We start from the raw sequence: 13,784 nt of genomic DNA on the forward strand, positions 1-13,784 counted from the left end.
AGCGGGTATGTGTTCCGATGTGCATGCTACTCATATAAAGCATAGATTATATATTGCATAGATGATCCGTTTCTCTCCGCGAAAAAAATATGTAAGCTTCAAATATTAAGTTTTTAACATTTCGTATTGATTTTTTCAAAAAAAAAAAATCAGTTCCAGACAGTAATTTGCTTTTGTATCGTTCGTAAAGAATAAATCCACACAAAATTGAATTTTGTACTTTAGCGGTTTTGATCGCAAATTTTGAACTAAAGGGTGATTTGTTAAGAGCTTGATAACTTTTTTTTTAAAAAAAACGCATAAAATTTGCAAAATCTCATCGGTTCTTTATTTGAAACGTTAGATTGGTCCATGACATTTACTTTTTGAAGATAATTTCATTTAAATGTTGACCGCGGCTGCGTCTTAGGTGGTCCATTCGGAAAGTCCAATTTTGGGCAACTTTTTCGAGCATTTCGGCCGGAATAGCCCGAATTTCTTCGGAAATGTTGTCTTCCAAAGCTGGAATAGTTGCTGGCTTATTTCTGTAGACTTTAGACTTGACGTAGCCCCACAAAAAATAGTCTAAAGGCGTCAAATCGCATGATCTTGGTGGCCAACTTACCGGTCCATTTCTTGAGATGAATTGTTCTCCGAAGTTTTCCCTCAAAATGGCCATAGAATCGCGAGCTGTGTGGCATGTAGCGCCATCTTGTTGAAACCACATGTCAACCAAGTTCAGTTCTTCCATTTTTGGCAACAAAAAGTTTGTTAGCATCGAACGATAGCGATCGCCATTCACCGTAACGTTGCGTCCAACAGCATCTTTGAAAAAATACGGTCCAATGATTCCACCAGCGTACAAACCACACCAAACAGTGCATTTTTCGGGATGCATGGGCAGTTCTTGAACGGCTTCTGGTTGCTCTTCACTCCAAATGCGGCAATTTTGCTTATTTACGTAGCCATTCAACCAGAAATGAGCCTCATCGCTGAACAAAATTTGTCGATAAAAAAGCGGATTTTCTGCCAACTTTTCTAGGGCCCATTCACTGAAAATTCGACGTTGTGGCTCGTTAGTAAGTCTATTCATGATGAAATGTCAAAGCATACTGAGCATCTTTCTCTTTGACACCATGTCTGAAATCCCACGTGATCTGTCAAATACTAATGCATGAAAATCCTAACCTCAAAAGAATCACCCTTTATCTATTTAATTTATAATCTATAATTACATTCAAAATATATCCGAATATGAGTAAGTAAATTTCGTTTGTCTGCCGACAATACAGTTCTGTTATATCTGTCTTGTGGAAGCAAAATATAAAACATCAATAGTTTCATACCCCCAAGAAATACTATTTTAGCTACTGAAAAGTCTATGAGGGATTGTTTTTATTTTGCTCCCATAAGAAATACATGTCAGCACTGTGTTATTGGCGTACAATAGGAATGTATGTTTTTTCAGAGTAAATGTCTACTTTCGTTCTAAAGAATAAATGTCTAGAGAAAAAGTCTATGTATTTCCATTTCGATAAAATTGCGCCGGATTTATAGGAGAATGTGCAAAAAAAAAAATATAATATTGTCACAACGAAAATTTCGGTACGAAAAAGCTTTTCCAAAAAAAAGAGATCACTTCAATAGGCATTGACCTTAAAAACGTAAATTATATATTTACTTCATTGTTTGCTGAAAAAAAATCAAATATTTTCTTATATATTGAGCTGAAAAAAGTGGGCGAAAGTGAATAAGAAAAAAATTGCAGAATATATGCAATAATTCATAAATTTTATTTTTATACTTGACCTATTTTTTGTTGCAGATAAAAGTTTACAATCAATAGCAATAGTTTTCAAGAGATATACTGGTATAAATATTAGGCAGGTGCAGATTAATTGTACACTTCATTATGTTATGCATTACGTAGTGTGAAACTAACTGCCTGTTCGTGGAATTTTCGTTCGCCTCGAGACGAACGATTCGTCAAAAATCACATATTGATATCTCGAAAACCAGAGTCTGTGAAATGCTAATTGTTTCGGTGTTCGATAGTAAATCATAAATAATGAGTTCATGATCAAATTCAGGATTTCTAAAAAAATATATCAAATGTTATTTTAGTTTCAATCTAGACAAACGATTCGTCTCGAGTCGATTTTGTGTTTCATGAACAGGCAGTAAATCCGCTTGAGTGCCGATAATACCGTTTAAAATATGTTAACTAGGTTCTTTAGGTACATTTAGAAACAAGTATATATAGCAGTTAGTTCGGCCGGGCCGAATTTTAAATACCCACCACCATGAATCAAATATAATAGTTTACTTTGAAAAACTCTTCGACGTAGCAGGTTAATTGATAATATATAGAATTTAAGGGGGTTTGATGACAAATATTCTCCCAAGCAAATCAGTTCATCCAGTATGCTTCCCGAAGATAAATTTAAAGATTCTATCTATGAAGACTAGATCAGATTCTGGATTTATAAGAACCAATTTTGTTTGAGTTGTAGAGAAATCATAAACATATCGTGCAAATGATGAAATAAAACCTTGATTTGAAATCTCAAATCTGTAGATTTTTATCGCCATTATTTAAATGATTACGAGTAGTAAAATCTGGAAATTGTACTTTCGGTTTCAAGCAATTTTCATAAGCAGTGCGCCTGTTATACACTGAAAGAAGAGTTTTCTGAGGAAGGAAATTTTAGACAAGCAAAGTTTCCTTTTGACACAAATTTTAGAGATTATCGTTGAATCGCTTATCAAACATTCGGATTAATTTGCCCAGCAAAAAAAGCGTCGCCAAAAAAGTAATGAACATGTTCTCTTTGGATCCGGAAGTGGACGCAGAAGCGATGAATTTAACTTGGGATTGTCATAGGACGGAAGTCCTCCATTTCAACAGCCGTTGCACTGAATTTGCATCACTTCTTTAGGTGTGATCCGAATTCAATGTTTTAGATGTAAACTAAAAAATTCTGTGATATTTTCTCAAATAAAAAATTTTTATAATTTTTTATAATTTTTAATGGATTCTAACGCTTGTCGGAAACGTTTGACATCAAATATTTTCAAAAATTCACAGATTGGATTTAGCATTTTTTTTTCGACAAAATTTAAATGATTTGTAAAATTTTATGAATTCTTTAACTGTTTTTAACCAAGTTGAAACAAAAAAGTTAAGATTACCCATTAATAGTATAAAAAAAACCTAGTTATAAACAATTGAATTAAAAGAACTTCCTGGGTAGTTAAAATAAAGCACATCATTGGGAGTGCATCTTCTGGAAGTGCTTTTAATGTTGTGCCTCTGGAAAAACTTCCAAATTTTTCTGCTGGGTACTTTATACAAAAGGTGAAATTCGTTTTTCTATAATTTCATTCCGGGGGAAAATATGTTTTCTCTGGGTGTACCCTCAAGAAGAGAAATGAGTCTATATCGATGTCTTACCAAATGGACCGATAAAAATAAATGCGATACAGATTTTTAGGGTCTACAATGCCAGTATATTTACATTTTCGAGCAAATCGAATAAAAACTACGTTTTCTAGAAGCCCAAGGAGTTAAATCGGAAGATCGGTCTATGTGGAGGCTATACCAAAACAGGGGTCGACACACACCATATTCAGCTGACCTTTTTGTGGTCAGCTGGTTTCTAGAAGTCCTAGAAATAAATTCGGGAGGTAAGTCTATATTGGAGCTATACTAAAACATGGACCAATACTCACCATTTTCGACACACCTCCTAATGGTCCTCAAATACATCTAGAATTCCAATTTCAGACAAATTGGGTCTCAAATTCTTGAAGCTCAAGAAGTATAGTCGGGAGATCGGTCTATATGGGGGCTACACCAAAACATCGACCGATACATCCCATTTGCGACACACCAATTTATGGTCTAAAATACCTCTAGATTTTCAATTTCTGGCAAATCGGATAGTAAATACAGTTTGTAGAAGCCCAAGAAGTAAAATCGGGAGATCGGTCTATATGGGGGCTATACCAAAACATGGACTGATAGGCCCCATTTTCGGCATACGATGATCCCAGCAAAAAAAGCGTCGCCAAAAAAATTATGAAAATGTTCTTTTTGGATCCGGAAGTGGTGCAAAATTGACGCAGAAGCGATGAATTTAACATGGGTTTGTCAACAGCCGTTGCACTGAATTTGCATCACTCTGGATGTAAATTAAAAAATTCTGTGATATTTTGTCAAATAAATAATTTTTATAATTTTTTATAATTTCCAATGGATTCTAACGCTTGTCGGAAACGTTTGACCTCCAATATTTTCAAAAATTCACAATTTTTTCAGATTGGATTTAGCATTTTTTTCGAAAAAATTTAAATGATTTGAATGATTTTTTTCGAAAAAATTTAAATTACCCATTAAAAGTATGAAAAAACCAAGTTATAAAAAATTGAATTGAAAGAACTTCCAGGGTAGTTAAAATAAAGCACATCATTGGGAGTACATCTTCTGGAAGTACTTTTAAAGTTGTGCCTTTAGAAGAACTTCCAAATGTTTTGCTGGGTATTCATATAATTTTTCAAACCATTCCATTTTTGAGAGCTAAATTTTCGTTGTGTCTATGCTATCGATAACAATGCTTTAGGCAAGAATTACATACCAGAATCTATATTTGAAAGCCTCGGCTTTGCAAGGCCTTTATTTATGAACATTTATGGAGCATGTCTAAAATCTCTTCATAATACTGCATTATTATCATGGTTTACATTCATTGCTTCATTTAAGTTTTACTCTTACTTTTCACATTATTATGCAAAATTATTTTTCTTTTGTTAGATGGTAGAAAACAAATTTATGAGCGTTGCATGACTTGCAAAATAATTAAAAATTCAAATTCAACAAAATAGTGAAGAAAATTTCATCCATTCCTATACATTTAAAACTATTCCCAAAATTTTCTCAGAAAAAAGAATCGTACACGGAGAAAATATCACCTTTAAAAAATAACAGGTTGGCTGATAAGTCCGCGGTCTAACAAAGAAAAACACAGTTTTTTTGTCAAAATTCGTTTTTATTATTCAACATAGTTCCCTTCAAGAGCGATACAACGATTATAACAACCTTCCAATTTTTTTTATACCATTTTGGTAGTACTCCTTCGGTTTTGCCTCAAAATAGGCCTCAGTTTCGGCGATCACCTCTTCATTGCAGCCAAATTTTTTCCCTGCGAGCATACTTTTGAGGTCTGAGAACAAGAAAAAGTCGCTGGGGGCCAGATCTGGAGAATACGGTGGGTGGGGAAGCAATTCGAACCCCAATTCATGAATTTTTGCCATCGTTCTCAACGACTTGTGGCATGGTGCGTTGTCTTGGTGGAACAACACTTTTCTCTTCTTCATATGGGGCCGTTTTGCCGCGATTTCGACCTTCAAACGCTCCAATAACGCCATATAATAGTCACTGTTGATGGTTTTTCCCTTCTCAAGATAATCGATAAAAATTATTCCATGCGCATCCCAAAAAACAGGGGCCATTACTTTGCCAGCGGACTTTTGAGTCTTTCCACGCTTCGGGGACGGTTCACCGGTCGCTGTCCACTCAGCCGACTGTCGATTGGACTCAGTAGTGATGGACCCATGTTTCATCCATTGTCACATATCGACGGAAAAACTCGGGTGTATTACGAGTTAACAGCTGCAAACATCGCTCAGAATCATCAACACGTTGTTGTTTTTGGCGGCACCCATTTTGAACAGAGCTTCCGCATATCCAAATATTGATAAATTATATGACCAACACGTTCCTTTGATATCTTTAAGGCCTCTGCTATCTCGATCAACTTCATTTTAGGTCATTCAAAATCATTTTGTGGATTTTTTTTATGTTTTCGTCGGTAACCACCTCTTTCGGGCGTCCACTGCATTTACCGTCCTCCGTGCTCATTTCACCACGCTTGAATTTTGCATACCAATCAATTATTGTTGATTTCCCTGGGGCAGAGTCCGGAAACTCATTATCAAGCCAAGTTTTTGCTTCCACCGTATTTTTTCCCTTCAGAAAACAGTATTTTATCAAAACACGAAAATCCTTTTTTTCCATTTTTTTTCACAATAACAAAAGTTGCTTCAGAAAAGACGCTCTATCTCACAAACTAATTGACTTACAGACGTCAAATTGTGACACGAATCATTTGAAGGTTGGTACTATATAAAAATAATATGCATTTAATACTAGCGACGTATCTATGTGTCAGACCGGGGACTTATCAGCCAACCTGTTATATATTCAATTAAACATGCCATTAATTTTTTCGGCTTGTGTGTGCCCAACAATCTGGTCTATAAATAGAACTGCTTGACTGTATGCGTTGTTTGTGCTATAAAGTTGGTAGTGTGTTGATAACAATAAAAGCTAAATAGACCAGTGGATTGCATATAGACAATATGGTCCGGGGTACGATTCCCCATCTAGACTTAAGGTAAAATTTGAAAATTTTATAAAATAAAATATTTTCTTCTGCATTCTTAATCAAGTGGAAATGAGAAAGATTTTGAAGGACAATGTAATTAGACAGAAAATAAAGAAAAATAGTTAGTGTACATTAAATTGTAAAAAATTAACTTTTGTAGTGTAAAATTTCGTTTTTGTGCACCGAACCGAAATTTGGTTTAAATTTAAAGTTTTTTCGTCTTTTTCACATTTTTGAAAATTATTTTAAAAAAGTTTTAAAATAATTATTTTGAAACTAACTTCATGTTTTGTTCTCTGTATACTGATGCACAATTGTTTTGATTGCATAAACAAAACTTGATGTTATAAATAAAAAAGCTGTATTAATTTTTTTTTCTGCCATAATTTTGCCAATGTCTCTGGGGCCATACAGTCTGAACCAACTCCCACACCTAGAAATTTCTCTGGTTTACATTTCACTTTGATGTTGTTTGTCATTGTTTATAAGGGAGTTGCTGTTTATAACTAAACTCCCAATATATTTGATAGTATACGATACGTGAAGTGAGTGAGTGGGTCATATGCAAATATTATTTCGTTTACAAATATAGGATTAAAGATTTAATGATGAGAGTTTGCCAAGACAAAAAAACGGGGTATGCCGCATACTCATCGCATATTCATAAGAAAATTGCCAAAGTGAGATTATCTATTTATTTTTTTTTGTCCTGTGAATGTTGCAAAACAAAAGCATTTTGCAGTGTATCATTAAAAGTCGCCATGGAGCATTTTGTCTTTCACATTTATGTGGCACTTTGGAGTTTCTTTTTGTGTTTTTGTGGTTGTCTTGTGCTGTCTGTCTTTTCACATCATTAAGGGCGTCAGTAATTGCGAATAGATTGTTTTTCTATCATTATGGTCATAATGACAAATTATTTGAAATGTGAAATAAAAAAAAAAGTATAACGAAGTGAATGACTTGAAATGATTTATATTTCGAGTGTAGTCCCTATTATTAAAGTTCGGCATGCAGCTCTAGCGAAAATTACTGTTGTATGCTAATAAGATAGTTTTGTTATGTATTTTTTATGGGAGAAAATGTAAACAGTCGAATATGTAACGAATATTTATGGGTAGCGGCAGAACGTCGATAATACCATGTTTACAAGTGTATCTTATGGGAGAAAATGTAAACAATCAATAATATCGTCTCAAGGAACATTTCGTGGCACTACGGTGGCAATGGTTAGCATGACTGCCTAACATACAACGGGTAATGGGTTCAATCCCAGTTTCGACCAAACACCAACTTGTTTTCAGGGCTTAATAACCCCCTCTCTGTAATGGTGGTGTCATTTCTGAGTGTTTCAAAGCTCTAAACGATTTCACCGCAATATGAAACGCCGTGCGGATTCGGTCATAAAGAGTACATATGCATTTCCTATATGCAGTGACATTTTAATATAAAGGGTGATTCTTTTGAGGTTAGGATTTTCATGCATTAGTATTTGACAGATCACGTGGGATTTCAGACATGGTGTCAAAGAGAAAGATGCTCAGTATGCTTTGACATTTCATCATGAATAGCCGAACGATCTGCCACAACGTCGAATTTTCAGTGAATGGGCCCTAGAAAAATTGGCAGAAAATCCGCTTTTTTATCGACAAATTTTGTTCAGCGATGAGGCTCATTTCTGGTTGAATGGCTACGTAAATAAGCAAAATTGCCGCATTTGGAGTGAAGAGCAACCAGAAGCCGTTCAAGAACTGCCCATGCATCCCGAAAAATGCACTGTTTGGTGTGGTTTGTACGCTGGTGGAATCATTGGACCGTATTTTTTCAAAGATGCTGTTGGACGCAACGTTACGGTGAATGGCGATCGCTATCGTTCGATGCTAACAAACTTTTTGTTGCCAAAAATGGAAGAACTGAACTTGGTTGACATGTGGTTTCAACAAGATGGCGCTACATGCCACACAGCTCGCGATTCTATGGCCATTTTGAGGGAAAACTTCGGAGAACAATTCATCTCAAGAAATGGACCGGTAAGTTGGCCACCAAGATCATGCGATTTGACGCCTTTAGACTATTTTTTGTGGGGCTACGTCAAGTCTAAAGTCTACAGAAATAAGCCAGCGACTATTCCAGCTTTGGAAGACAACATTTCCGAAGAAATTCGGGCTATTCCGGCCGAAATGCTCGAAAAAGTTGCCCAAAATTGGACTTTCCGAATGGACCACCTAAGACGCAGCCGCGGTCAACATTTAAATGAAATTATCTTCAAAAAGTAAATGTCATGGACCAATCTAACGTTTCAAATAAAGAACCGATGAGATTTTGCAAATTTTATGCGTTTTTTTTAAAAAAAAAGTTATCAAGCTCTTAACAAATCACCCTTTACAATGTGTGCTCAATGTGAAGATACCTCAAAAAGAGAAAAAAAATAAATTCTTGTAGATGGGAATAAACCAGAAAATTTAACTCAATGATATATAATCATAGTTTGAAGATTTGGTAGGGGGAGATTACAAACCCATAAAACCCCTTTAGATATGTCTATGCCATTAAACAAATACCGACAATCAAAGTGTAAATAATCACCTTATAGCAAGAAACTACCTTCCTAAATATGCCTTGGTGTTTGATATAAAATCCTAAAAAACTCGTCCTTTTAAAGCCCGGTATGTAGTTCTAACAAAACTTTGTGGTACATGCTAATAATACGGTTTGGCATTGTATTTCTTATGGGAGCAAAACAGGTTTGTTAACTTAGTCCGATCGGACAAAATAGGTCTAAAAAATTAGTAATTTTTATATTTGGTTCGATGGTCGAACCAAATGGAATTTGGTTGATTTTGCTTAATTTTCGTCAAATCGGTAATTTTTCTATAGACATACATTTTAACAAAAATTTTCTATAGACAACAATTTTGACAAAATTTCCTGTAGAAATAAAATCTTGACAAACATTTCTATAGAAATAAAATTTTAAAAAAATTTTCTATGGAATAAAATTTTGCCAAAATTTTATACAGAAATAAACTTTACAAAAAAATGTATAGGAAGAACATTTTTTTATAAATTTCTATAGGAATAAAATTTTGACAAAATTTTCTATAGAAATAAAATGTTGACAAAATTTTCTATAGAAATACAATTTGGACAAAATTTTCTATATAAATAAAATGTTAACAAAATATTCTACAGAAATAAAATGTTGACAAAATATTCTATAGAAATAAAATTTTGATAAAATTTTCTATAGAAATAAATTTTGACAAAATTTTCTATAGAAATACTATTTTGACCAAATTTTCTATAGAAATAAAATTTTGATAAAATTTTCTATTAAAATAAAATGTTGACAAAAATTTCTATAAAAATAAAATTTTGACAAAATTTTCTATAGAAATAAAGTTTTGAAAAAATTTTCTATAGAAATAAAATTTTGAGAAAATTTTCTATAGAAATAAATTTTGAGAAAATTTTCTATAGAAATACAATTTTGACAAAATTTTCTACAGAAATAAAATGTAGACAAAATTTTCTATAGAAATAAAATTTTGAGAAAATTTTCTATAGAAATAAAATTTTGAGAAAATTTTCTGTAGAAATAAAATGTTGACAAATTTTTCTATAGAAGTAAAATTGTGATAAAATTTTCAATAGAAATAAAATTTTGACAAAATTGTCTATAGAAATAAAATTTTGATAAAATTTTCTATTAAAATAAAATGTTGACAAAAATTTCTATAAAAATAAAATTTTGATAAAATTTTCTATTAAAGTAAAATGTTGACAAAAATTTCTATAAAAATAAAATTTTGACAAAATTTTCTACAGAAATAAAATTTTTCAAAATTTTCTTCAGGAATAAAATTTTGACAAAATTTTCTATAGAAATAAAATTTTGAGAAAATTTTCTATAGAAATAAAATTTTGAGAAAATTTTCTGTAGAATTAAAATGTTTACAAATTTTTCTATAGAAGTAAAATTGTGATAAAATTTTCAATAGAAATAAAATTTTGACAAAATTTTCTATAGAAATAAAATTTTGATAAAATTTTCTATTAAAATAAAATGTTGACAAAAATTTCTATTAAAATAACATTTTGAGAAAATTTTCTATAGAAATAAAATTTTGATAGAATTTTCTATTAAAATAAAATTTTGGCAAAATTTTCTATAGAAATAAAATTTTGATAAAATAGAAATAAAGAAATAAATAAAATTTTGAAAAAAAAAAATTCTATAGAAATAAAATTGTGATAAAATTTTCAATAGAAATAATATGTTGACAAAATTTTCTATAGAAATAAAATTTTGATAAAATTTTCTATTAAAGTAAAATGTTGAAAAAAATTTCTATAAAAATAAAATTTTGACAAAATTTTCTACAGAAATAAAATTTTTCAAAATTTTCTTCAGGAATAAAATTTTGACAAAATTTTCTATAGAAATAAAATTTTGAGAAAATTTTCTATAGAAATAAAATTTTGAGAAAATTTTCTGTAGAATTAAAATGTTTACAAATTTTTCTATAGAAGTAAAATTGTGATAAAATTTTCAATAGAAATAAAATTTTGACAAAATTTTCTATAGAAATAAAATTTTGATAAAATTTTCTATTAAAATAAAATGTTGACAAAAATTTCTATAAAAATAACATTTTGAGAAAATTTTCTATAGAAATAAAATTTTAATAGAATTTTCTATTAAAATAAAATTTTGGCAAAATTTTCTATAGAAATAAAATTTTGATAAGATAGAAATACACCTCACGAAATTTTCGGTAGCAAAAATACCAATGCATTTTTTATGGGGAGTGGAAATTTCGTTAGAAGTCTATACCGGCCTTAAAAGCATAGTATGAACGACACATTAGTCGACTAAATTGCACATTACGGAGATTAAAAAAATATGTCATGGGGTCAAAAATGTTGCCATATGCGACTAAAGTCGTACAACGGTAACACTGTAGCCCGCCATTATAGTTATATTAAATGCAACTAATTTTTGGTTCATTATTCTATTTCAGTTTATTTTCAAAGAATATTTTTTTACTCATTCGCTTTTCTAGATAATTAAGATCTATATAAAGTATAACTTACATAAGAATCGTGACATTGTATAATTGCTGACAAGAAACAAAAAAAATCATCATCTGTTTTTTTTATTAAAACGAATTCCGTATACTCTACATTGAATTTGAATGTGCAAAAAAAAAAATTATGAATATAGAAACAAATTTGTGACAATTTTTTTATAAACATAAAATAATAACAAGATGCATATCTGAATATAAAGGGTGATTTGTTAAGAGCTTGATAACTTTTTTAAAAAAAAAAACGCATAAAATTTGCAAAATCTCATCGGTTCTTTATTTGAAACGTTAGATTGGTCCATGACATTTACTTTTTGAAGATAATTTAATTTAAATGTTGACCGCGGCTGCGTCTTAGGTGGTCCATTCGGAAAGTCCAATTTTGGGCAACTTTTTCGAGCATTTCGGCCGGAATAGCCCGAATTTCTTCGGAAATGTTGTCTTCCAAAGCTGGAATAGTTGCTGGCTTATTTCTGTAGACTTTAGACTTGACGTAGCCCCACAAAAAATAGTCTAAAGGCGTCAAATCGCATGATCTTGGTGGCCAACTTACCGGTCCATTTCTTGAGATGAATTGTTCTCCGAAGTTTTCCCTCAAAATGGCCATAGAATCGCGAGCTGTGTGGCATGTAGCGCCATCTTGTTGAAACCACATGTCAACCAAGTTCAGTTCTTCCATTTTTGGCAACAAAAAGTTTGTTAGCATCGAACGATAGCGATCGCCATTCACCGTAACGTTGCGTCCAACAGCATCTTTGAAAAAATACGGTCCAATGATTCCACCAGCGTACAAACCACACCAAACAGTGCATTTTTCGGGATGCATGGGCAGTTCTTGAACGGCTTCTGGTTGCTCTTCACTCCAAATGCGGCAATGTTGCTTATTTACGTAGCCATTCAACCAGAAATGAGCCTCATCGCTGAACAAAATTTGTCGATAAAAAAGCGGACTTTCTGCCACTGATTTTGGTAATAAAATTCAATGATTTGCAAGCGTTGCTCGTTAGTAAGTCTATTCATGATGAATTGTCAAAGCATACTGAGCATCTTTCTCTTTGACACCATGTCTGAAATCCCACGTGATCTGTCAAATACTAATGCATGAAAATCCTAACCTCAAAAGAATCACCCTTTATATAAAAAAAGGAGCAATGAAGGCTCTAACCTTTTCGTGTTGTTTTTGGAAAGAAATACTATAAAATTATAGAGTAAAGTAAAATTGATATAAAAAATAAAATTCACCTATTGTATTCCATAATTTTAGATATCTGTCTTATATTAAAGTATGGCATTTTACTGAAACAATTAGACAATTAAAGTTAAACAAACTCATTTCGTACATTTGTTATATTTTCTCTCAAAAGACGCGTATTCTCTTTTTTAAGCCCTTATCTGTATCACATGTGGTGACACAAAGCAAAATTTTCAAGTGTTGTTCTTTTAAGAGTTGTTGTTAATTGTGCTGATAAAGCAAATATGTTTTCCCATTTGCTGTTGATTGGATGGCATTGTTTGGTGTATTGCAACACCTTTGCACTGCTGCTGCTGCTTTATACATTCTGAACAAAATTCAGTCAGAGAAATAAAGGCCTCGAAAACGCGAAATATTACACTGTACATCAGAAAAAAAGTAATACGGTTGGTTGCCATTTTGGTCCGATCGGACCAAAATTGGTCCAAAAAATATTAATTCTTAAATTTGGTCCGATGGTCGCACCAAAATTGGTACAAAAAAATATCAATTTTTAAATTTGGTCCAATGGTCGGACCAAATGGAATTTGGTTGATTTTGGTCCATTGTCGTCAAATCGGTAATTCTTTCAAATTTTTTTATAGAAATGAAATATAGACAAAATTTTCTGTAAAAATAAAATTTTGGCTAAATTTTCTATAAAAATGAAAATTTGACAGAATTTCCTAAAGAAATGAAATTTGGGAAAATTTTTGTACAGAAATGAAAGCTTGACAAAATTTTCTATAGAAATTAAATTCTGACAAAAATTTCTATAGAATTGAAATTTTAGCTAAATTTTCTATTGAAATGAAATTTTGACAGAATTTCCTAAAGAAATGAAATTTTGACAAAATTTTCCTATAGAAACGAAATTTTGTCAAAATTTTCTATAGAAATAACATTTTCACAAAATATTCTATAGAAATAAAATTTTTACAAAATTTTCTGTAGAAATAAAATTTTCTACAGAAATAAAATTTTGACGACATTTTCTATAGATGTAAAATTGTGACAAAATATTCTATTTAAAATTTTCAC

The 13,784-nt window shown here is 31.6% G+C and overlaps 1 protein-coding gene across 2 annotated transcripts in view; it reads left to right on the top strand.

The window, feature by feature from the left end:
• qtc (GRIP domain-containing protein quick-to-court) overlaps positions 1 to 13,784 on the top strand; it is a 372,167-nt gene that overhangs the window by 303,369 nt on the left and 55,014 nt on the right. The gene's annotated exons all lie outside the window — the stretch shown is intronic.

The sequence above is a fragment of the Haematobia irritans genome, chromosome 2 (assembly GCF_050003625.1).
Source record: "Haematobia irritans isolate KBUSLIRL chromosome 2, ASM5000362v1, whole genome shotgun sequence".
Taxonomy (NCBI): Eukaryota; Metazoa; Arthropoda; class Insecta; order Diptera; family Muscidae; genus Haematobia; species Haematobia irritans.